We start from the raw sequence: 16045 nt of genomic DNA on the forward strand, positions 1-16045 counted from the left end.
ATATCATCCTCAAGCAAATGGTCTTACGGAACGACTGAACAGAACGCTGGCTGATATGTTGTCAATGTACGTTGATATAGAACACCGTGCTTGGGGTAAAATATTACCCTATGCAACATTCGCCTATAACACTGCGATGCAAGAGACAACACGGATAACGCCATTCCAACTTGTTTTTGGCCGGACGGTAACGACACCTTTAGATGCAATGTTACCTATTGACGAGACGCCCGAGAATTACTATGACGTTCACGACTACATACAAAGAGCAGAAGAAGCCAGACAGCTGGCATGATATCGCATTCTCCAACAGCAGAAAAACGACACGCATCGATACAATCTGCGAAGAAGAGACGTCCAGTACGCACCAGGAGACAGAGTATGGGTGTGGATTCCTGTACGAATACGTGGCCTGTCAGAAAAACTGCTTCGCCGCTATTTCGGTCCGTACAGAGTGCCCCGCCGCGTCGGCTCGCTCAACTACGAATTTATGCCAGAGGGACAGCATATTTCATCCCGACGGCAGCATCGCACGGAAACTGTGCATGTCGTCAGGATGAAACCATATCATGACAGGCAATGAAACGCCGAAGATACAACGTTCTTTGACGTTAACGACATCCCCGACGAGGGTTTGTGAATGACTGCCATGCACTCTGGAAAGGGGGGCAATGACACAATGTGACTTTGAATTACGCGCGCTAGCAAATACTTGTGCCTTCTAGATTATATGCGACGCACGAGCCTGCAGGACCCAGCTGTGCGCGAACCGTGTTGGAAAAAAGAAGAACGTAGAAGAAGAGGCAGAAGTGAATCCTCGAGACAATCTAGCTGTGTTATTATTCTCGGGCACGAGTTCGCCCTACCTACGTTAGCTTATTAAAAGAGTTCATGGAAGAGTGCGTTACAATATCAACTACACTTCGATCGACAATTTCTAATGTATTTTTATGTGCTGGCACCGAATGAAAACATGTTATGAACTTTCATTTTCTGATTAATTGATATGTGGGGTTTAACGTCCCAAAAACCACCATATGATTAGGGGAAACGCCGTAGTGGAGGGCTCCGCGAAAGCTTCGACCGCCTGGGGTTCTTTGACGTGCACCCAAATCTGAGTACACGGGCCTATAACATTTCCGCCTCCATCGGAAATGCAGCCGCCGCAGCCGGGATTCGATCCCGCCACCTGCGGGTCAGCAGCCGAGTACCTTAGCCACTGGACTACCGTAACGGGGAACTTTCATTTTCTTAGTGGTGCATGACCTAGAGCTTAACAAAAAGTTTAAAAGGATGCATGAGGGAATTCAAGTACAACCACTTCACAGGTCAAGCAATCCACAGCATTGATAATTTGCGATAATCCCTGCATACTAATCGCATTATCCGCTTTCTAATTTTTTTGTAATCGACCAGTTAAGGTGTGCAGCGTAAATACACGTTCTTTTCCTCCGTTTTACTAACATGCTCGAAATGTCGCAACATCAGCATCCCGCCTCTCTACTGTTGGTTCTTATTTAGTTTCATTTTTTTCTTTTTTTTATTTCGCGACGCACTAAAGGTTGAAGTGGCCTTAGGGAAAGAACGCTCACGTGATAACTTCCTTTGCGTATCTCCGGACGGGCGAGCGGCAATCAGCCGCTTCAAATTAATGCGACGCACGCAAATGCTCGATACTTCTTCGTAAGACCCGGGAATTTTCCCCCAGGGATGTGTCATGGCAATCGCGGAAGTAATTCTCAGAATAGCGCTGGACACAATTTACGATCGATTACGGGCATCTGTACGCAGTGAAAACGCCACCGCCATAAGGGATCCTCGTCAGGATGGTAAATGCCCGAAGAGACGCTGTTCATTTGCAATATATACCGAACCGTAACTGCGCTTTTGAAAATGGCGGCAGCAGGACACTGTGAAGCAAGTTTCGTTCCGATGGTACGTCACACAGAATTTCGCTGGGTATCAAACCGGATTCCAATATCTGGTTAACCTTCCGGACTTCCTTTATCTCTCTTTCTCTCTCCCTCCCTCTCTCTCTCTCTCTCTCTCTCTCTCTCTCTCTTTCTTTCTTTCTGTCCGCTTACTGCATTTTAACATGAACACCCTAATAATAACCAAAGACGGAAACCTTCGTATTCCAGTCTCCGGCCTTTCTCGGCATTCTATAGATAATATCTTTACCAGCCCCTCTAAAAGCACGTCGTTTTCTTATGCGTTGTTTGTGGCTGTGAATACCGTCTCCAGCTACAGAATACTTGTCGAATACGCAGGCCATCTCTCACACACATTTGACAAGCTAACAAGAAGCACTATAATCCACCTAACGCTGAGTGTGTAAATTTGTAGTGAACAACCCCTAACAATGAAGCTGGTATGACTCGGGCGCTGAAAATGTCGTGGGGCTGGTGCACGCAAAACCCAAAATTTATTGGGGCGCGAAATATAACAGAGGCGTCCATTATTCCGATCTCTACAAACACTACTGCTTGGAATTGTAGGTCGAATAACGCCAAAAAATCATGAATGACTGGCAGTAGTGAGAAAAATTAAACGTATTCATGTGGTTTCTGTAGGCCATCCGCACACTTCCGTTCAGTCTAGAGCTGCGTTTTCTTTTAAAAAAAGAATTTAAGCAGCTTCGCACCTTAGTGGTGCGAAGATTGAAGGAAGCGTGGAACGCTTTATTTTTCTATTGTAGGCATTTATAGTACACTTCTTCATGACCTGTACATAACAGTCATCACTTGGTGCTCTTCATAATTTGTGAGGCAACTCTTGAGTTTGTTTTGTGTCTCTAATGCGACTGCTTTTGCCACGCCCTTCAGACCTAACATAGGCGTGTAAAGTAATATGTCGCAAGTGATGGAGATGCGGGAATATTTCTTTCTCTTTTTCTTTTCTCTTTTATTTCCTTTTCACGCTGCTTTTTTCTGTCTCTTTTTTTTCTCTGCTTGTTTCTGTGTCTGTATTTTACTGTCAGTGGATTTCTCTCTCTTTCTCACTCTTCCTATCTTCTCCTTTTTTTTTCTTCACTTCCTTTTTTTATGCCTCTCTCTATATATTTCTCGTTCCTCTTCCTTTCCGTCTCTTTCTCTGTCCCTTTGTTTAATTCTTTCTCTTGTTCTATCTTTCTGTCTTACTCTGTCTTTATACTTTTCTTAATTTTTTCTATCTCTTTTTCTTTCTATTTCTTTCTCTATCTATCTATATTTTTTTGTTTTTCCTCCCTTTCTTTATCTTCATTACTCTCTTTCTGATTTTCTATCTCCCACTACTCCTTCTCTCGCCAATCAGAGTTTTTGCACCCCACGCCAAAGAAACCAGCGCCGGTATTCGGGGAGCGAAGCAGATAAGGGAGGAGAGGACAAAGATTAAGATGAGAGCGCGTGCTGGTTCACGACTACGATATTTTTTTTTTGTTCTCTCTGGATAGACTCAAAGTCAGCTCAAAGACTGTGCTGTAACTAACGGCCTAAACTATGCGAGTGCAGAGGGTGGTTGGTACCCTGGCGACAAGGCTGAGGCTATAACTTCGGAAAGTCGCACATTTTCCAACATCAACAAGGAAACGCACGCTGTATACTGTATGAAGCGGGTACCTTGCCTTACGGTATCCGGCGCAGTGGCGGTCGAGAATGTGCTGCCGGTACACGATGCTAATATTGTTGCGCTGTGGCAGGAAGTGAGAAATAACAACTTTGAGAAGTACTACAAAAGAAGTGGAAGAAACAGGTGGACCATGCAGCAAGCAAAAAGATGAGTAGGAATATTTTTCCCGCAACCTGCCATCACATGGTGTCGAGAACTGCTGCAAAGGCTGCGCCGGATTATCTCAAAATCACTAGACTGGATAATATACAGGATAAGCTACAGGATAATCACTGGTCTAAGATGCTATTGTACATACGCATCACCCTTCATCACTTTTTCTCTTTCCCTCATCCCCTGTGCAGAGTAGAAAGCTAGAGTGCAATAGCTCAAGCCGACCTCTCTGCCTTCTAATAAATTCTCACTCTCTCATTCTCTAATCTTTGAAACGGCGCGATAACACCGAACGAACAGAAATGAATTGGTAGAACTGAATCTCGTGAATGCAAATGTCGATTTGTATAAATCAAGATGCATATCACCTTTTCCTGGACTGCCCACATCATAACACTCCGAGACGCTGTATAATTACCCACAACTACTGGTTTTAGACCCCAGGACTTTCAATATAATACCTTTTTCGGCCTGTATCTAACCACAGCTTACGGACGTAGGCTTTAAAAGGCTTAAAGCGCTTTTTTTAAGACAGTGCCATAGCTGGCTTGTATCTAGTGGCTAAGGTACTCGGCTGCTGACCCGCAGGTCGCGGGATCGAATCCCGGCTGCGGCGGCTGCATTTCCGATGGAGGCGGAAATGTTGTAGGCCCATGTGCTCAGATTTGGGTGCACGTTAAAGAACCCCAGGTGGTCGAAATTTCTGGAGCCCTCCACTACGGCGTCTCATAATCATATAGTGGTTTTGGGACGTTAAACTCCACATATCAATCAAACAGCTGGCTTGTATTAAGAAACTCATGTTCATATTTTTTTTATAGTTATGATCGTATAGGAGACATGCGTGTTCTTGTACGTTTAGTTATTTTTAGTTCGTTGTTTTAGCGCTATTTTGACGATTATGGGCAACGAATCAGCCCGAATTACCGTCCTTGTTATACAGCCTGAATCATTAATCAATGCGCTGTATTGTCCAAAGCCTGATAAAAGGACAGAACGTTCAGCTGCGGCCATTTTTCTCGTTGTAAGAACCCATCCTACTCCCCTGAAATAAAGACACACTTCTGTACGACCACTTACTGAATCTGCACAGAGCCTAATTAGGGCAGTTTGTACGCTGCTCTATCTGAAGCCGTGGCGCGTACTAGCAGTTTGTTGAAGAACTTGCAATTTTGCTCATTTCGAAACGTGGGAAGCCTAGTTGGGCATCAGTATTTGCTCTCTTTGATAATCGTGCAGATGTCTTTTAGCTACTTAATTTGTTTTGTTTTTTTTTTTTGTCGCGTAGGGCGTATAGTAAACCATCATTCCCTCAAAATGGCGTAGTAACCCAGAACAGATTGATTTTCGAAGTAAGGAGCAGTCCATTTAAATGCCCAAGTTTTTTGTCGCTTTTTTTTTGTCTTTTGGTTTACCTGCCTGTTTGATGAAGTAACTGTTACTTCAGTGTGTTAATTAAATTTGGCACAAGAAAACATATTTTTAGTACGGCAAACTTGAAACCTCCGCATTTATTCTCCAGTTTAATAACTGTCTCCGCAATTCTTATCTTTTATGCCGATCTATTAAACGTCTCCGTAAAAAATCTACACGCGTGCTAGAAAATAAATTCGAAAATTTTCCTAATATTAGTGTAGTTTATGCGTTTTAAGTTGTTTTTCATTAAATTACATGTGCAGTTCAACGTGTTCTCGTTATGCTCTCCAGTAATGTCGATATTTCTTTTAGTTCTTTATGTTTATTTGCATTAATACTACAGGTCACATGATGCATACAAAAGTGACGATGTAAAATCAGTATGCGCATTGAACAAACACAGTTCAAAAAATAACAGCATGTCCACGGAGTGAATGATGATGAGTAGGGCGATGCTTCAGGGGGTTTTATCGGCAAACCGTGAATCATTCGATGGCCACGTCCGTCCGTCATCTGTCTGTCTGTTTGACGCACGGACGGACAGACGCACGGACGGACGCATAAACGAACTCAGGGATGGACGCATGGATGAACGCACAAGAGAGTGGATGGATGGATGGATGGACGCACGGACGAACGCATGGACGGCCGGATGGACGGATGCATGGACGACCGCAGAGACGGTCGGATGGATGGACGCATGGATGGACGCACGAAAGCACAGATGGACGCATGGACGGACGCACGAATGGACGGACGCACGGATGGACGGTTGGACACACGGATGAACAGATAAACGCATGAACGGATGGATGTAAGCGCGGGTGTACTGACGGACGCTGCGCCCCACTCATCATCATTCACTCCATGGATATGCTGCGATTTTTATTATTTATCATACTACAAGTAACCTACTCCAGTATCCTACCATATGCATTTTTGAGCGTATAAGCATTTCGTTATATGTAAGAGTACGGCCCTCTATGGCTGGTTCAAGAAATAGCGAGAGGTGGCTACTTATGTATACGATTACGACGGGACGCTCATCCCACGCCTTAAGGAGCTTCGCGTCTGAAAGTCGAGCTAATACGAGTGGGGAGAAAGCCAAATATGAGTCACTATGAACTCAGAAACAGTGGAGCAAACAGTCAAGAGTGACATCCAGGGGATGGCTTTGTTTCTACGAAGTCACAAATATTCGCACTACTGCATGGGTACTTCTAATTTTCAGCAGCTATTTTTAGGAGCTTTTGGGAACATTACAGCGCGAACATGGACATGCATTTGGATCGAGAGATAGGATATCTACTAATGGCTGTTACTCTGCCATAATGTTTCCAAGCGATGTGGACCACTTCGCTGAATATCAAGTTTTGTTAAAATATGTCTGACGGGTACGATGCATAATCATGTAATTCATCTCACGTGTATAAATACAACGAAAGTGACTATTCTACATTTTGCTACAAGCTACGGCTTCATTTAAGTTTCATAGGTTTCCCGCATTGTACTTTTGTCATGGTCAAATGATATCGGTCGCGAAACTCGGTAGGAAAAATGACGAAAGCCTAGTCCCATTGGCATCACCGCCCGCCGACGATGGAAGTGCTGCTAGGTGAGGAGGAGACAAATAACCAAAACCAGAAACACAATATAATTTTTTCCAATAGTCGTAATTTATATATGTCAAAGTTAACTATATGTTTACTTAACGGTTTATGCGACTTTTGAATAAATGGCTGATTGCCGCATTTTTTTGGTCGAGTGCCACAAATAAGGGGCGTATCCACGCAATCCGCCAACAGGACATGGGTTTAGGTCGGCGCATTGCCGGGTCAACGAGGCATCGCTCAGTTTGCCTGGTGGCTTTGTGTGTAAACCATAGTTTATTTGTTTGCTTATGTGCTGTTCACCGGCGTGAAAATTTCGAGCTGAACTAGCTGACAAAATGTGTAGATAGCCGCTCCCGTCACTGCCGACTGCCTTCGCTGGCGCACGGCCTGGGTGCCCTCGCCTTTGGTGACGATGACGGCGACACGTTAGGCAACGAGACGCTGCACTCTATGGTTGCCAAAGCGATATTTTCAAGGATGCTGTCTCGATGCAGTTGTTGTCCACGATCGGGGAACGTGAGTTTTCGAACTATTATGCTATTGTGCGCGTGAACAGTTGTCACGATTTCAGCTGCAAAGTTTTCGGTGTATATTGTAGGTACTTATTTGGTCAAGAAAACAAGCTTGCTTTCTCAGAAGTCCTTGTTGGTCTCTCTCGCGCACGCAATCAGTGAACCATACGACGCAATATTATCACCAGTTTTTAACGACAAGTAAAAGGTCAACAGTTAGAGAAAATATCGATTTCGCGCCATCATGTAGGGCAAATGCACGACGTTGCTACTGCCTCCGATTGTGGCGTCAAATATAGTATTTATATATATTGCTGTTAGTTTTCTCCTTCATACGCAAATGTGGACCGTGACAACAAGCCGCCAACTACCGGATACAAGGGCTTCTATGGAAGTTACGCTACCAGTTTACATATAACTTGCACCTGTCACACGCAAACCTTCATTCGCAAGATGAGTATTTGGCACAAAACAACTGGCTGTAGAGAGAGAAAGAGAAACAACATTTATGAGTGTTAATTTTTATGAAAGGGAACACGGAAGCGCGTCCATGACCTGCGCGCTCCGGCGGCTGCTGGCAGTGCGTTCAAGTGGGAGTGAGAGTAAGCACAGCCCCTTTTCGTCTCGTATCAAGGCGAGTGAAACAAGCAGTGACTGGTGATACTGATATGAAACCAGCGGCAAGACTGTAACCCCGTTCTCCTTGAAGACAATTACGCAAGAGGCTGGTAATCACCTTGATGGGGAGGAGGTTGGAATCTTGCCTCTGGTTTCATATCAGCAATGAATGGTTGTTTGTCTCACCGCGATATTACGCGAAAAGAAGACTGTGTTCGCACTCGCTCTTGCTTGAACGCGCTGACAGCAGCCGTCAGAGCGCGCAGGCCACGTGCTCTCGTGTTACCTTTCATAAAAATTGACGCTGTGTAAGCATCAGTGATTCAACTAACTAATATATATGACAGGCTCACTCGATGAAATATTTGTTGTGGTGAAACTACTCCAGACGGCACTTTTCCGACGCTTCGGCAGTCTAAAATTAGACAAGCGGGCTGCACTGATGAGCTGTCCTCGACGGAAAACGCCAAGAATGCGCACCTTCAGGTCACGTGCTTCTGTTACCAGAGAGGAAAGACGCTATAGTGACGCAAATCAAATCGTAAGCGGGCTGTCTGGTGGCCGCGTTGCCACGTGACGTTATGTAAAGTGAACCGAGGCACGGACCGTGGCTGACGCACGGTGCACCCAACCGCGAAAGCGCATGTGGTGCAAAGACGATTCTTCTTTCATGAAGCTGTGGGGCTGTTTCCTTTTTTTGCTTTGTTCTTACGTGCAGGAAATGCTGGAATCAAATACGTCAGAAGCTGAGCATGGGAAAACAATAAATCGTCATTCGGTGCACAGGTTCCTACTTCCATTTCCTGACAACAGCCCAAGCATGGCGCAGGTGCACAAAAAACAGAACGACTCAGTGAATGTGAGCCTGCGAGTATCCTTTCGGGCGTAACGTTATGCACAATAAGATAGAGTTCATTAGTCATGCTTACGTGCAACAAAGTGCGGCGCTCCTCAAGGTATGTAAACATACCAATTAGTTCATGCCACCCACAGTGTATACGCTTGCAGTGAGCATACCTCATGCCATCAGTGCATCGGCATTATTAGTTATTGCTAAACTCCGTGAGCGGACCCTCAGAGTGTCTGCGTCGTATGCGAAAAGTATTGAATGAGTTAGGTGTACCAGTAAAGCTGGTGGAGCTTATGCAAGAGCTCGTTGTAGAGCACTGTGTATCTTCCAAATTGAGTTACGCCCAATAACTTCCAGAGAAACTTGTGTCCGTTTAGCTTAACCGGCTCCAGTCAAAGGGTAAAGTGGGGCTGCTGTTTCAAAGTGAATTCACTCGCTTACTCACGGGTAACTGAGATGGTAACCAAGTTAACGTCCTTTTCCCCCTTTACTGAAAGCGTCCGTAGAAACTGCTTTTCCGAAACGCTCACAAATATTGCTGTTCAGTGTATTTATTTTTTTCTTTTTGTCCGCTTGTACTACGGTTGCCTTACTGTCTAAACCAAGCATATCTATCAAGCGTGTACATCGAAGCTTCTTTATTGTAGTATATAAGGAGTATATCAGGTGCCCTGAGGATACTCTTTCATCGTCACAACCACTCATACATATGGCTTTCTCCTCGCAAAAAAAAAAGCGCACTGAAATTCTATCCTCAAATACCTATCGCCTCAAGTACTCGGAAGAAACCGACATTATATGACTTCAGTGTGAAAGGAATCCATGCAAGTGCAAACAACCGCAATACGCTCGAACGTGTCCCGAATGCAAACACCGTGTTCTTGCTTTTTACATATCGTACGAAGACAGTTCGCGCACGAAGCTCGAAAAAGCTGTATGTGGTTATCGAACGGCCGCGAAGCCCGGACAAATGCGTGCAGTGCTTGAATAGCACAAACACATAACCACACCCTATTCACTGTCGCATTGAACTGAAGAAAAACTGAATATAAAGGGCGTGATATAAACAGTTCCTATTAAAAAAAGGGAGGAGGCAAACTGTGATAACCTCTGAACGACGAAATGTCATTGCTTTTTTTGTTCTATATTTCACGTCATTTGTATTGTCTATTTTATGTATTATCATTCCTTTACTAAGCGAGAAGTAATACCTGGTGGTGTCATAGAGGCGCCCGTCTCTCATTATTTCTTTTTTTTTCTAAATCTCCATGGTGCACGAGATAGCAGCAGAAAGAAGGAAGTACAGGAGCGTACCTTCATCTGGTTTGCTGCCTCACATTAAAAAAGAAAAGATATATCTAAACAGATTATTCATTAGAGTACATCAACAATTAGTCATGCGCCATTTTAATATTGCAAGCTATGTGAGCTATAGCCAGAAACGTCTCGTGAAGTTGCCGCTTTACACTTCCATGTTGCCGAAACATTCGTTGTGACAGAACTCTCAACATCCTCAGCCTTCGCCACGCTTGAAATCATCTTTAGAAAGCTATGCGTGGCGTCCTGAGCTTTATCGAACACAAAGGAAACAGGGGTGCTCATTGTAGTCCCTGGATGCGAACAATGTGAATCGAACGCGGGTGCAGGCGTTGTTTGACGCCGAAGTATACAGCGGGCACGTTTTAGAACGAGAGCTGTGCGTGATACGCCTCGCGAAACGGCCTCAATGGCGAAAATGCCGAAATATTCACACGTTTCGCCACTGACGTGGCTCTCGTAACGTTTCCTTTCAGCCCTGCATAAGGATGTATATATAGATCAAACATTGGCATGAGTAAGAACATTGCTTGTGGTATTAACGGTTTTTTGTTGCTTCTTCGTAGGAAGTTTTACGCATTCAACGAATATAAGCATGCTGCCAATGTGTGTTGAATAACGACCTTTCACCTGAACCTCCGAACTCACATCGCTGGCTACAGCGTCTATTTAATTTAGTCATCTTAAAAGTTACTTCACAAATTGTTACCTGAAATATTCATGCAGAGTGTGATTGTTGATGCTTACAGCGTAGTATGACGGTGGTTTACTAATATTATGTATATTATTGATATATCTGACGCTAATGCGTTATGTACCGAAGTGCCGTTAAGAAGGAACCATCACGTACGTTTCTTATGCTAGGGCGCGGCGCAACAATGCAACTAATGTCTTTGAGCTTCACCACACTGTGTGGCATTTTCATCCTCTCGTTTATGTAGTGAAGCGCAACTTCTTTCATGTAACACATAAGAAGAGCACTACCATGTCGATGCGCGCTGATGTCCTGCTTATTACATGTAACCGGAATACTTGAAAAATATAGGCTTACAATATGGTATTACAAACATATTATAAGTTATAACTATCTTCTAGTCGCAGAAGAACATGGCTTCGACATTAACCAACAGTTTGGTGAAGTACTGGCATAAGTTTCAATTGAAGGCGAGTGAGAACTGCGTCAGTACTGGTTACTATAAGACTACAACACAACAGCAGCGCAACGGGTGGACGGCCAAAACACGGAAACTAGCTGTATCGTTCTTATCAACCCGCAACATAGGGGTTGTCGAGCCACACTAGTTAAAAAACAAATGCAAAGTCGCTGAGCACGCTAAGCTTGCAAGCGACACAAACGGTTGCGAACCAAGGTTTCAACAACACTGTGTACAAGACTGCCGAGACGGTGGCGCAACTGCGAGCGACGACCTTCGACGCCGAAGCAGCGGCGAGAACACGTCACGAGCAGCATCTCGCTGAATGTCAGCGCCGGGAGCCGTCACACCAGACAAAAGAGAAACAAAGTAAAACAAAAGAGAGGAGTGTCATCAAGCAGAGAATAACACCTCGCTGTCGCAGTTGTCAGACGTAGGGAACCGCCTGGCGCTAACGGGCATTCATGCATTACGAATGAACTCGGCACATACACCGCTACAGCCTTTGTGATGGCACCGATAGGCCAGAGCTCTAGCGTCCTAAAACAGAAGGACAATAGAAGAGAGAAACAAGTACGAAATAGCGCACATAGCTTCTATTGCTTTAAGTGGGGGCATCTGCTGCATTCTAATCGCTTTGGAGACAAGCGACCGATTTAGTCAAGCGAGTGCACAAGTGGGGGGGACATGACACGTTGGATCTGTGCTAGTAGCAAGTGCTTCATATGGTCAGTAAGATAAAACCGTTCAGGATTTGTCTAAAATGGGCAAACTTCATTATTTAGGACTTGGTGAATTGTACAGCCAATACATTATTGTCACTAATTGGAACGTCCGAGCATTTGCGACCTTTGAAGAAAACACGAAGACCTGCAAGGCGCGTGCGATTTTCTATGAAGTCGGGCTTACACGCAAGAAGCAGTCGTCGTCCTTAAAGTTGACTTTACGTGTGACAGAAGTCGGCATCGTGTGCAATGCCATGAATTTTCTTTCTTGTGCAAACAATGCATGGCAGATATAGTCGGTCTTAGAACGAGCAAACAATGACGTAACATTACGCAGAAAATAGTCGCCAGTTTTAACAAGCTTTCTGAGAAAATATCTTACTGTGCTTAAGCGGACATATCAAAGTACCAAGAAAACATTGAAACTGACAAAATGTGAACTGGTACGAAACGCACCAGAACCTAATTTAATATAAAGTTCAATCTAATTTCATTAAAGGAAAAGTTATGCAAAGAAGTCACAGTTCGCGAGCAAATACATGGGAAACAGAGAGCTTCTTTTTTTTTCGTACTTCTCTTTCCTCGTTCCCGTTGCTCGCACTGTTCCACTCTTTAGCGTTGGGGAGGCATACGAGAGTTGTAGCTTGAAAACTGATGATGTGAAAAATTGTCATCCACCCGTTCCCCAGCATGAAGCTTTAAGGGAAATTGAAGCGTATCCGTCTGAGTGAAACCGTCCTAGTAATATTCTCCTTAGGCGGATAAGATTTGGCCAACGTGTTTTTTTTTTTTTTAGAGAGAACACTCCAAGTATCACTTGGAGTACATTTTTTCAACAACATAGTTGAATTAACCAGCCCTAGAAACTGTGGTGTCCACAAAAAAAATCGCAACGTATCCACACAATAATGTCGATGAGTGGGACGAAGCGCTGGAGGGTTTCATCGCCAAACCATGAACCATGCGCTAATATTACCCACTACATCATCAAAGACGTGACAAACACAGTATATATCTATGCAAAAAATTTTATTGTTTCTAAGTGGCAGCTATACGTCACTTCCGTTCCCCCTTCTTTATAACAGCTTTATGGTCGGTGAAGTGGTGGTTTGGTGATGGGGCGAAGTGGGATGCTTGCGAGGACGAAGTAGTGGGTAGTTTGCAAAGGTGGAACTATAGATGGTCACGTACGTACATGCAAGGGATGGACAGAGCCACGCCTTTAGGAGCTTCGCCCCTAAAACTACAGGTGAGTATGCGTCACAGGAATAGGGCGCATACCCACCTGTGGTATTTTGTAGACACACGCTGAGGACAATAGATGGGAGCGTTAAAAAAACTCTGCTTGGCGAAATGAAGCTTGTTAGTTAAAAAGAGAGAAAGAAAGCGATAGAAAGAAAATAACATAGAGAAGGGAAAAAGCGTTCAAAAGAAATAAAAGAGCGAGTTATTGGTTAATAAAAAATATCTTCTTTCGTTCATTCTTTGGTCCATTGTCACTTCTTAGCATCAGACAGTACCAACAGACTGCCTTGAAAAACCTGCGAGAAATCACATAATGAGAAAAAAATGGAGCAGTTAACAATTACTCACTTTAAGGTGAATGCTCTTTCAGAGCTGCCAAATCACATTCGCGCATGCTACCGATTTCAACAGCTTCCAGCTGCTTCGTCGTTCCGAGAGTCACAGGCACTCCGCCAAAGAACGGGCTTATAAATCGAAATTATTTCCCAATGTAACGTCGAACACGTCGCTTTCTCGCAAACCTATTCGGCGAGCCTCACTTCTTGTTGTCACTCCAGATATCTGTCTTGTCTTGTAGACAGCCGGGTTACCATATGCTTAGCCAGCCATCTCGACACTTCTCTTATTTCTCCATCATCCTATTCCGCGTGCACCATTCCGACATCATCAAACCATGTTCTTCTTTCTTCCCTTCTTCTCTTGTTTACCTCTTTGATTTCTCTCTTTCCTAGCCGTCTCCTCTCCCCTTCTCACATATCTCCACCCACCCTTTCTGTCCCGCGGCCACAAATTGCAAGTTCGCGCCTTCCTAAAACAAGCCTGGGAGCGATCGAACGTTCCTTAAGCTTCGATCGCACGTGCCCCCTCACCCTTTCCCGTACACCAGCATTGCTAACAGTGAGTAAGAGAGAGGGAGGAAATTGAAACGAAACATGGCTGGGGCAGAGAAAACGCTTCTTTTGTCGCGTTCGAGCCATTACAACAAGGCGCGGTTTCCCAACCATTCCGTTCCTGTTCACTAGCTTGCGCCATCGTTCTGTTTTAGCCGTTTCCTGGTGAACCTTTTCTTTTCTATCTTTTTTTCTCTCTCTTGGTTAGCCCACTGACAAGGAGTGAGTGAGAGAAAGAGGGGGAGGAGGAAGAAAGTAGCGTATAGCGGGCGCTGGCGGCAAAGCGCCGGCATTCCCGTGTGTTTCTCGTGGGCGGTCGATATTTCATTCCCAGGTCCTGCTAGAACTTCGGAAAGCTGCGCATGGACGTGCTGACGCAGGTATAGCCGCTGCACACAGTGTTCGCGTCGCCGACTGCTGGGGTAGGAGAATGGGTGGGAGGGGGGGGGGGGAGAAAGGGGACATAATGTGAAACGATCATATTTGAAGGGAGGTGGGAACCCTGATGTGTCGCCTGTATGGGTTGCAGTGTAGAGTTCACACACATTTTTTTTTTCCTCATTGAAACAATTTGAAGTCCAGGACGCCGACCTTGCCCCTTAAAATAAGAAGAAACAGGATTGCGACAACTGCGCGACTGCGATACTTTCGGCACACCACAGAGAACAGTCCGCATAAGCACATCACAAAACCGTGACAAACACTCCGACTACGGATTTTTCACAACTTGGTAATGGCCACAATGATCTCAAATTTATACAATGTCACTGCTTTTTTTTTTCGTGTGTATGCGTGTGTGTGCTTCTCCTCGGACTAGCGTTAAACTAATCCGGATAATCGACAAACTACAGTCACTGGCAATTTCATAAATGTATTTGGGTGGACGCATTAACCTCTAACCTACATTATCCACCGTATCTCTTCTGGACGCCTCTATGCGTAAGGGGAGGGGAAAGCATTTCACAGTACTTCGCCTTGCTTCTATTAATCTTTACGCTCTTCTACGTCACACCGACATCACGCTAAGAGACAAAGGTGCCATGCCTTTCTTGACCAGCCTGTCGTCACCAGGAAATACCGAGACAATATTGCTCGTGGAAATTCATGAGGCATCATGTATAGAAGAGCTTGGAGCCAAATCTCCTCCTACCAGGCCCTCTCTGTCGCTCTCGAAGAAAGAGCTGGAGTTCGTGCAAAGCCAGTGACTTTTACTGTTGTTCTTTTTTGGGTAAGAGCGACAATCTTACTTAGTGGAAACCACGTACTCTTGGTCGTATTCCAAATGGCAGAACGGCCTCTCTACGATGGCGTCTAGTTGGTATTTGATGCCGCAGTAAAGCTTTCTACATCGTGGTGCCTATAGTTCGGGCTACTTGTATTCAGTCTGGAGTGCGCTATGCGGTGGCTCTGGTGCAGGAGTTCCACTCCAAACTGCTGTATAAGGGTAATCAGTTCAAAAGAGGGTGCGTCTCTATTACCTGTCAAAAAAAGGAATAGGGAAACCGATCGCAAACAACCCACACTGGCTTTCGTAGGCTTAAGCTAATCCCCAAACTTCTGACCAGTGAGCGAGCGTTCAGTGCCAGACCACGGCCGTAGCATCGACCCATTTTTATCCAACCAGCAAGTGAACGGCAACCATCGATTTCCGGGTATATTTGTATAGTTGCCATCAGAATACCTATACATGTGCCCGAGCGTGGTCTTTGTAAGGTTGTCCCAACGATTGAAATACGCAGGTAGTTTTCCTAGTTACTTTGTCTCTCTCTTTTTATCGCTCATTGTTTCTCTTTGCAATTCACAACGGGCTCTTGAGTGTGCGTGCATATACAGGGTGTTTTTTTTTAAGCAATACAGATTATTACTTAAAAAGCTACAATAGGTAGGCACTTCTTATCTTCGCAGCCAATTTCTAGGCCAAGGCGGAAAGATTTTGCTACTAA

General features: G+C 44.7%; 1 protein-coding gene across 2 annotated transcripts in view; it reads left to right on the forward strand.

Moving 5' to 3' along the window:
* The window catches only part of LOC119188186 (uncharacterized), a 202142-nt gene that overhangs the window by 34104 nt on the left and 151993 nt on the right, over nucleotides 1-16045 (forward strand). The window contains exon 1 of one of the 2 annotated variants that reach the window (XM_075894726.1): nucleotides 7024-7307. The exons of the other annotated variant lie outside the window; for it this stretch is intronic. The gene's annotated coding sequence lies outside the window, so the exon portion shown is untranslated. Of the gene's footprint in view, nucleotides 1-7023; nucleotides 7308-16045 lie in introns of those variants that run through there. 2 annotated transcript variants of the gene reach the window in all.

Source organism: Rhipicephalus microplus, chromosome 1 (genome assembly GCF_043290135.1).
Source record: "Rhipicephalus microplus isolate Deutch F79 chromosome 1, USDA_Rmic, whole genome shotgun sequence".
Lineage (NCBI taxonomy): Eukaryota > Metazoa > Arthropoda > Arachnida > Ixodida > Ixodidae > Rhipicephalus > Rhipicephalus microplus.